The 10,611-nt window shown below is 35.5% G+C and overlaps 1 long non-coding RNA gene across 1 annotated transcript; it reads right to left on the bottom strand.

Annotated features, from left to right (window-relative positions):
* Positions 1-6,168: 6,168 nt before the first annotated feature.
* Positions 6,169-9,750, bottom strand: LOC111238073. The gene is made up of 3 exons (XR_002665802.1): positions 9,689-9,750; positions 8,484-8,541; positions 6,169-6,977 (listed from the first exon to the last, which is right to left on the bottom strand). It is a non-coding gene; the product is annotated as an uncharacterized LOC111238073 (long non-coding RNA).
* Between the last annotated feature and the right edge of the window lie 861 nt (positions 9,751-10,611).

Raw genomic sequence — 10,611 nt, 5'->3', positions numbered from 1 at the left:
TGCCTTACCTGTAATATGATCTTTTTATGACTTCTTTGTATCCGTCTACTCTATACTATGACTTTTGTTTTATCCTGTATCTTTTGTAACACAATTAGACATGTGAGTTTACTGACATTTAGTGCCTTACTATACACTAGACGTATTTTTCAAGATTCCTTTTTATTGCCGCCACTATACTATACTATTGACCTGTTTCAATGACTTATTCTACCTCGCCTTACTTTTACTATGATTGTTTTTATGACTTTTTATTTCCTACTACAATAATTATGACGTTGTGTTATTAATGACCTTTGTATGCCTTACTTCGTACCTCTGAACTTTATTTGCTCTTTACATCTATGACTATTATTGACTTTAAATATTGCCATACTTATACTTATGACACGTATATGTTATTGACCCTCTTTTTGCTACATTATCGTCCCTATTACTATGACTGTCTGTTTGGACCTCCTTACTATACAGATATGAGTTGTGTTTATGATGCTTGTTTGACTGCCGTATCTTACTATTCACTAATGACTGTTTCCATGACCGTCATTCCTTTATGCCTCTTACCTATACCTATGACGGTGGTATGACGTTCCTTTTTCAATGCCGACTTACAATAATATGACTCTTTATGCCTTACTATACTATGGACTTATTTTTTACGACTTTTATGCTCTACTATACTTATGACTTTTTTGACATATTCGATGGCCTTACTATACATCTATGAGTTTATGACTTCTATAGGAGCCTACTATACTAGAGACAACTTTTATTCTTAGTGCCCTCACTATCACTATGACTTCTCAACGACTTGATATGCCTTATTATCACTATGACACCACCGTACTGTTATTTATGACTTTTCAGCACCTACTATACATCGCTTTTTAATGCCTTACATATTAGTATGACGTGTTTTATAGTGACTTTTTAATGGCTGCCTGTCATCTACTACTAAGATCTTTTATGCCCCTCTTACTATCACTTATGACTTTTTACTGCTCTCTACTAATGGTCACATACTATGGACGTTTTTATGACTTTTTATGCACTTTACCTAATTGACTTTTTATGACTTTTTATGCCTTACTATACTAATTATCATATTATATGATTTTTATGCCTTTAACGTTATTCTCATTGACTTTTTACTACTCGTGTGTTTAATGCCTTTCTTTATAATATATGACTTTTAGTGGCTCTACTAATACTATTGACTTTTTTTGTACGACTTTTTTATGCCCCTATTAGCTACTCATGACGTTTTAGTGATGACTTATTTCATGCACTTACTCTATAGACTAGTGACTTTTTTCTGATCCTCTCATACTATGACTTTAATGACCTTTTCTATGCCTTGTAAACTATGCTTCTCATGATTTTTAATGCCTTTACACTATTACGTATTGTCTTGTTTTTTTATCGACCTTTTTTTATGACGCTTACTGAATTATATCTACCTGACTTATTTACTGCCTTACTATACTATGAGTTTTATGACTTATTATGCCTTACTATACAATTTATTGACCGGTTATTTTGACTTTTATACTGACGTCTTACTATACTATGCACTTTTCTATCGGCTTTTTATGCTTAGCATCTACTTATCGTCTGTTTTTATGACCTTTTTATGCCTCTTGGACTTTTTCATGACTTTTTCAATGCCTTACTATACTCTGCACGTTCTTGATGACTTATGCCTTACCTATTACTATGACTTTTTATGACTTTTATGCTCCCTACTATACTATTTATGTTTTTATGTAATTATCTCTTACTTACTCACTATAACTTCGTTTAGTATATGATCTATGCCTTCTATCATACTAATCATGACTCTTTCATGCACCTTACCATACTATGACTTTTTTTTGCACGGGATCTTTTATGCCACTATTACTTACTTAAAAGAACACTATGACTTTTGTTTTACCGACTCTTTAGCCTTCTTACGGAGACTGATGAATACTGGGTTATGGCTCAACACTGCTCCGACCTATGAATGATGATGGATGGTTGCAACGTGAACTCCTATACTCAGATGTTGGTGTGATGAACTTTTAGATGCCTTACTATGACCTTATGCTTTGTGTTTTTTTATGACTTTTTATGCCTCATGACTGTTTTCATACTCTTTATGCACTGTACTATTACTATGACGTTTTTATGACTTTCTTATGCCTTACTATACTATGACGTTTTTATGACTGTTTATGCCTTACATATACTATGGACTTTTAATGCCTTTACTATACTATGACCTTTTTATGCCGTTACTATTTTACTATGGGACTTTTTGATGCACTTTTTTACTGCCCTACTATCCTATGTTGTTTTTATGATTTTTATGCCTTACTATACTTTGACGTTTTTAATTACTTGTTTTATGCCTGTCTTATAATATCGACTTTTTAATGCCTTGACTTATACTTATGACTTTTTTTTTACGACTTTTATGCTCTTACTAAATACTATGACTTTTTTTTACGACTTTTTATGCCTTACTTATACTATTGACTTTTTATGCCTTCTATACTATGACTTTTTATGCTACTATACTTATGACTTTTTTTCTATGGACACTTTTTATGCCTTACTATACTATGACTTTTTTTTTATACTTTTTTATGCCTTCACTATAACTATGTGTTTTTATGACTTTTTTATTTGCACTTACTTTTATACTTATGACTTTTTATTACTTTTATATGCCCTTACTATCATACTATGACATTTTTATGACTTTTTATTGCCGATACCTTATACTATGTGTTTTTTATGACTTTTTATGCCTCATGACTTTCTGTCATGACTTTTTATGCCATTGCTATAACTATGACATTTTTATGACTTTTTAGATGCCTTACTATAGCTATATGCTTGTTTTTATACTTTTTATCGCCTTACTATACTATGACTTTTATGCTACGTATACTATGACTTTTTATGACTTTTTTATCGACATTTCATATACTATGACCCTTTTATGACTTTATTCATGTTATTGACTTTGTCATGACTTTTTATGCCTTACTATACTATGACTTTTAATGCCTTACTATACTATGACTTTTTATGCCTTACTATACTATGACTTTTTTATGACTTTTTATGCCCTACTATACTATGTTGTTTTTATGATTTTTTATGCCTTACTATACTATGACGTTTTTATGACTTTTTATGCCTTCTTATAATATGACTTTTTATGCCTTACTATACTATGACTTTTTTTTACGACTTTTTATGCCTTACTATACTATGACTTTTTTTTACGACTTTTTATGCCTTACTATAGTATCATGTTTTTATGCCTTACTATACTATGACTTTTTTATGACTTTTTATGCCCTACTATACTATGTTGTTTTTATGATTTTTTATGCCTTACTATTTATGACTTCTTATGCCTTTCTATACTATGTTTTTTTTATGACTTTTTATGCCTTTCTTTACTATGATGTTTTATGACTTTTTATCCCTTATGACTTTTTTATGACTTTTTATGCCTCACTATGAATTTTTTATGACTTTTTATGCCTTACTATACTATGACTTTTTTTTACGTCTTAATATGCCTTACTATACTATGACGTTTTTATGCTTTACTATACTATGACTTTTTATGCCTTACAATACTATAACTTTTTTATGACTTTTTATGCCTTACTATACTATGACTTTTTTATGACTTTTTATGCCTTACTATACTATGACTTTTTTTTTGACTTTTTATGCCTTACTATACTATGTTGTTTTTATGACTTTTTATGCCTTTCTATACTATGACCTTTCTATACTTTGACCTTTTATGCCTTATGACTTTTTCATGACTTTTTATGCCTTACTATACTATGACATTTTTATGACTTTTTATGCCTTACTATACTATGACGTTTTTATGACTTTTTATGCCTTACTATTCTTTGTTGTTTTTATGCCTTGCTATACTATTGACATTTTATGAACTTTATGGCCTTTACTTATACTATGACCTTTTTATTTGACTTTTATTGCATTATGACTTTTTTCATGACTTTTTATGCCTTACTATACTATGACTTTTTATGCCTTATTATACTATGACTTTTTTATGACTTTTTATGCCTTCCTATACTATTACCTTTTTATGACATTTGTATGCCTTAATATACTATTTGGTTTTTGAGACTGTTTAGTCCTTACTATACAATGCTGTTTTTATGCCTTACTATACTAAGTCTTTTTCTGCCTTACCATACTATGATTTTTTTTTTCCTTACTGTCACAAACTTGTATTAAAATCCCCAGTCCACACCAACACAGACACAAAAAGGAAAATGTGTAAATATGAAATGATTTAATATACAACAGTCAGAGTACAAGACAAGATAGAGATTATTAACTAAGAAGAAACAACAAAGAGCTACTGGCCCGAATCAACAATCACACAATGGAAATACATGAGCAAAAAAAATAAAAAATTTCAGTCTCTTCCCCAAGTCCCAAAGTATTACTATATGCCTTTCTATAGTATGACCTTTTTATGCCTCACTATGCCATTTTTATGACTTTTCATGCCTTACTATACTATGACTTTTTTATTACTTTTTATGCCTTACTATACTATGACTTTTTTATGACTCATTATGCCTTACTATACTATGATGTTTTATGACTTTTTATGACTTTGACATTTTCATGACTTTTTATCTTTTTATACCTAACTATATACTATGACATTTTATGACTTTTTTTGCCTTACTATACTATGACTTTTTTACGACTTTTTATGCCTTACTATACTATGACTTTTTTATGACTTTTATGCATTATTATGCCATGTCGTTGGCATGAATTTTAATGCATTACTATTCTATGACCTTTCTATGACTTTTCATGCCTTTTTATAGTATGACCTATTAATGCCTTAGTATACTATGACATTTTTATTACTTTAAATGCCTTACTATTCTATGAGGTTTTTATGACTTTTTCTTGACTTACTATACTATGTGGGTGTTATGAGTTTTTATGCCTTACTCTTTGTTTTGGCGGGGTGACAAGGTTGTTGCTTCCCTAGAAATGTTTAGACCAAACCTACGCCCTTGTTTGAAACAGCATCTCTATAGTCCACCTGAATCCAATGCATGCTGGGGTGTATGCTGACAGTATTTCACAACAAACTTAACTGAATCAGTTGATTGGTTTCAATTCATTCAATTTACAAGTAGTCAAAATATAAGTACTCTTTTATCGCTGAGGTCAGCTTCAAACAAAGACCTGAAGAACAGATGTTATTTACAGAACACACATGTAACACATGTGTGTCAAACCAGGAAAAGTTCATGTGTAATTAAAAGCATTAAATGTGCAAGTTTCAGGCCTTTGTTTTCATTCATGCTAGCACTGTCATGGCTTATTGGGACACTTAAATGGAACAGGGCCATTGTTAATGTTAATAACAATACCCTATGGTTTTCCTGCTTTGACAAGTCAAAATGTCTGCTGTGGAAATGGTGTATTGTTTATGCTGCTGTCTGCTAACTAAACTGATCACAACATGAGCATTTCAGTTGCTCACCTCCTCAGAGCTCCTGATGGTGACCTCCTTTTAAAGGTGATAAAAAGTTCAGGGTTTAAACTAACAAACATAGTTCAGCACTTTTACAGTGAGACAATAATTGGTGATTCGATTATCATTTAAATGACTTTGTAGGGAAACCATAGCCTATGTTAATCTCCTGTAACTTTTACTTTACTTTTACTACTATGACATTTTTATGATTTGTAATGACTAACTATACTATGTCGTTTTCATGACTTTTCATGCCTTACTATACTATGACGTCTTTATTATTTTTTATGCCTTTCTATAGTATGACTTTTTATGCCTTACTATATTATGTGGGTATTATGAGTATTTATGCCTTACGATAAGGCAGGCATATATACTATAGTATGACCTTTTTATGCCGTACTATACTGTGACGTTTTTATGACTTTTATGCCTTACTATACAAAGACGTTTTAATGATATTTTATGCTTCACTATACTGTGTTTTATGACTTTTTTATGTCTTACTATACAATGACTTTTTTATGACTTTCTATGCCCTTCTATTCTGTTGGGGGTTTTTTTGCCTTTAATGCCTTACTATACTGTTACTTTTTATGACTTTTTATGCTTTTCTATTCAATGTTGTTTTTATGAATTTCATAGTTTGTTCAGCCTCTGAAACTCCACAGTTTGAGTCCCATCGCACTTTGTGAGATTTGCAAAACACAACAAGAAAAAACAAGCCAAGATTAACATTTACTTGAACTTCAGCCCGACTCAATAAATATGTTGATATGCTGAATAATAAGCTGATAAGTCTGGATAAATAAAAATAACAATTGATAAAGGAGGATAAACAACTTTTAATATGGATGGTGATCACACAGTTATGTTTAACTAGTTAAAGATGCAACTTGAAGAAATCAACAGTTAGAACCAAGTATTGTGTGTTTAGAGTTTAACTAACTACTCTCCAGCCTCTGACACAGAGTGAAAGAGTTCCTTCACTTTTCCAACAGAGGGAGCTCTGACACTTATAATGACTTTCTGGCTTCCAGAGAAACTTTTAATTACATTACTTACTCGGCTTTTGAAAATTGGGGCTGACACAGGGCATTCATATACACATTTACATGCCTTGGTGCATTTAGGGTCCAGCTTGAGATTTGCACACACATGGCCTGGTGTTACAATCCTCTCAGACGTAATCATGTTGTCAAGTGAACTGAATGACACAGAAACACACTGCACTCTGGTGAGAGCGAAAGCATCAGTGCTCTGCTGACCTCATTGAACACTTCTCTGGAGCTACTGCACCGTGCCAGATGCCTGTGGAACGCACGGCAGAAATTTCCAACATTATTTAGTATTGAGACTGACAGCAGCGGTTTGTTTGCCGTGTCGTGTTCGGCCCTGAGCTGCTGTCAGATGGGGCCTGAGGATGGAAGGAATGCAGATGTATTGTTTAAAAGTTGTGTCAGAACCATGTTGACTGATTGTCAGGGGTCGGGGGGGCTGGCTGGAGTGACAAGCGAGTTATTAAACCATGGGGTGTAATGAGAAGTTACTGGGGAGAGTTTGCCAGTTTTCTCCTGCCTGCCTGGCTTCACCATCCCATAGTTGATGGAGACAGATAAGATGACACAGTTTTAGCTTGACACATCAGAGCTCTGTTCAACCCACTCAACCCCTAACTTCCTGTTTTCTCCCTCCTGCAGCCTCTGTTGGGATGCTAATCTTCCACTGTCATCATGTTGACTGGCAGCGCTTTGACGGCATGTTACAGCCTGTCGAAAACCGACACAGTGGCATTTCACAGAAAAATGAATGTGATATAAAGCGAGCTTGTTGAGACCGGGATCTCCTGAGAAATTAAATAAAAAGACAAAATGTAAGTTTGCAGGGCCGTGTAACGTAAGCGGGCAGATGGTTGTGAGTGTGGGCAATGATACTCCTGAATCCAGTGTATAAACACACCCAGTACGGCTGCAGCCACACACTTTCTTTCATGAGGCTTTCCCCAAATATCTGGATGCAAGAAATATGAGAGATCAGTGGGAACAGGCCACCTGGCTTTGGTAAACCTTAAAAAACACAACTGTAAGATGGTTTGTTTACATTGAGACTTTGAACAGCCAACTGTCTCCACTTTCTTGCTGTGAACAATTTTCCAACCAGTGGAAAAATTTTCCAAATTTACATTTTGAGCAAGAGATTGACACACTATCTGTCCTCGTACGGAGGTGTAACATTTGTCAGGACTGTTGGTGTGGCATCAAAAGACCACAGTAAATTATCCCCTGACATCTGAAGCAAGTGGTTAGGTCATATGCTTTGACCCAACTGCTCTCGCGTGAGTAGGAGAGGGCCCACGCAGCAACTGGTCCCTGGACGCCCTGGGGTCACGACTCTCGGGTGCTCGGGTGTGTATTTAGAGGTCGGGCTGCAACATTGAAGGCCTGGTGTTCCCCCAACATGGGCCCCTTCATAATCCATCAACACCCCAGTGACGGAAAGACACATGTGCACACTTGTGCGTGAGTGCATTTCTACTAGAATAAGCAACTCTATTTGATTTTATTTTTTTTTTAATTGTGTCATGAACTACATGAATGACATCCTTAAAAGTTTTGTATCAACCAGAATGACTTATTTTAATCATATTTATGTCTTTATATCTAAAATCAACTCCAACATTCATAGAAATGCTCAGTCTGCATGTTCCACACAGAGTGATTCATGGTGCTTCCTGCAGGATAAATCATGCAGACATGGTTTTACACACGCACAGACACACCAACACACACCAGTCCCGCTCAGCCACCTGACCCCCGACACCCTCAGCTGTGATGCTAAACACATTCCAGGGGTGATTCCCACCGGACAAGTTCAACGCTGACAGACACAGATTCCTCCACTGGCATGCCATTAGCAAACCCACCTGGTTCCAAACTCTGCTGCTGCCGCCCGAGGACCTTTCTGACATCCTCAAACAGCCACTGAAACACAGGAAGAAGGAGAGTGGAATGATTTAGACACATATAGAGTTTATATTTGTTTCATTTGTGGTTAAAGCTGTGCCCTCTTCACTGGTTCCTGGTTACACAGCTAATGTCTTGAGCATGTATTTTTGTTGGAGTCACAGATTGTTTTCTCTAGAAATGTGTAGGCAGTGCAGGATGACACACGGCAGCTGCTTCCAGTTTTTCATTCTGCTCTCTGGCACATTCACACGTACGGCACTGCACCAAAGTTATCTTCCGCGGCAGGATGTGCACATCACACGGACAATTCAACATGTAACTCATGCAGACTGGCCCATATTGCTCAAGATCAATTGTTGAGTCTAATGGCATCTTGCTGAAAGACTAATGTAAGTAACTGTACAATGTTCTCACAGAAGGGAAACAGCTCCTCTGGAAGATTTACTCAATAGAAAAAGCTTCAATTAAAGTCACTTTGGTTTAAACATGCAACATGTAATATCAAAGCCCACAAAGCAATTGGCCAGTTGCTAAGTTACTATTTCTTTGCCTATCAATATTCATTCTTGGATGACACAAAAGTAGGCTAATTATATGCAGCCAGAGACTGTCAGTTTTGCTGGATGACAACTGTTGCTAGCAGAATTTATCAGCAATAGCTAGCTAACATCAGCTAATGAAGCTAGCCTTAGCTGCATGAGCTGGTCGCTATATTTATAATGTTTCCAGCTGGATCCTTTTAAAATGAATGATGTAGAGTAAGTTAGTCTTAGTATTATAAGTATGATAAGGAAAAATGTCAAATCAAACTGACTGTTAACTTCCTTAAACTTTGCGCTTGTATTTGGGGGGCAGTATCAGAGAGGCTGAGTTTGGATGATGGAAGGTCAATAGGCCTGCCGTGCTCACTAACCTCTGATTGGATCATTTCTTCTCAGGGGAGACGTTTGGCTGACATGACACTCAGGTAACAGACTTTTCTTTAACTTTTCAACTTGTCATTGTTTTGTTATTTTTAAAGCACATGAATTTGTTGCGACATTATTTCTGAAAGTGGAAAAAAAAAACTGCAAATAGCATGTGAACTTTCACCACAGGTGGTCAAGTGCATTAGCCAACAAGTCACTTGATGTGTGTGCGCGGGGTGGTTACAGCATGTCACCGTGATGATGATCAGTGATGGGTATCTATGCTGACGAGCCCGCAGCAGCTTCCCTTCTCTCCTTCCTGGGGATGAGATGTGTTCTATGATGGGAAATCCAGGTCACCTGCCCACTCAGCCTCCTTACTTGAACCCGAACGTGGCCATGTATCCACTCACGTAGGCACACATAAACACACACATGAATCTGTATGAATGGTTGACAGTTGTTAACATCTGAAGTAATGAAAATGTTGAGACCTTTAGAATTCATTCAACATCCTCCACTTATTTTGCTTCTCCTCTGCAACTGAAACCAGTAGGTGTATCCACCCTTTCATTCTGACATTGGGAGCTCAAAAGAAACGAGTAACAAAGGGCACACAGGTTCTGACAAGCTCTGCAAGTTGGTATAATAATTTATCATTGTTTACAGGATACCTCAGGAACATTTGCAACTGTCTTCAGCTGGTGAGGAAATGATTTATAATTAACTATAGCAGATTATTAACTTTAGGCTTTAGAGACAGAAAGCTTTTCATTTATGTGTGTGTGTGGGAAAAACGGTGAAGTTGGCTTTGAAAATGACTAAAGATATGCCAATTATGAGTAGTGCTTTTCCCAAAGGCTCCGGTGTCCAAGCTTATTGTTGCCTGTCCAACTGACTGATGAGCCAAGAAAAACAGGAATGAAAGAGAAAACCTCTTATCTTTTTTTTTTTTGTCTTTGCCTTCCAATATGTAAAACCTTCTGGCAGTCGAACTGGTTTCTACTTTTTTATGATAAAATCTCTGTTGTTTTTGGCTTCACTTGACAGTGTTACACTTAGAGCATCAAAAAGGAAAGAGTAGGTAACATGTTGTAGAAGTCAAAGTCAAATCTTGTACAGAGGTAATGTACGAGATTTTTTATCTAGTGAGACATCTTGACATCCACAGACATGT

The sequence above is a fragment of the Seriola dumerili genome, unplaced genomic scaffold, assembly GCF_002260705.1.
Source record: "Seriola dumerili isolate Sdu_G_001 unplaced genomic scaffold, Sdu_1.0 BDQW01001191.1, whole genome shotgun sequence".
Lineage (NCBI taxonomy): Eukaryota > Metazoa > Chordata > Actinopteri > Carangiformes > Carangidae > Seriola > Seriola dumerili.
This window is presented reverse-complemented; position numbering and strand designations above follow the sequence as displayed.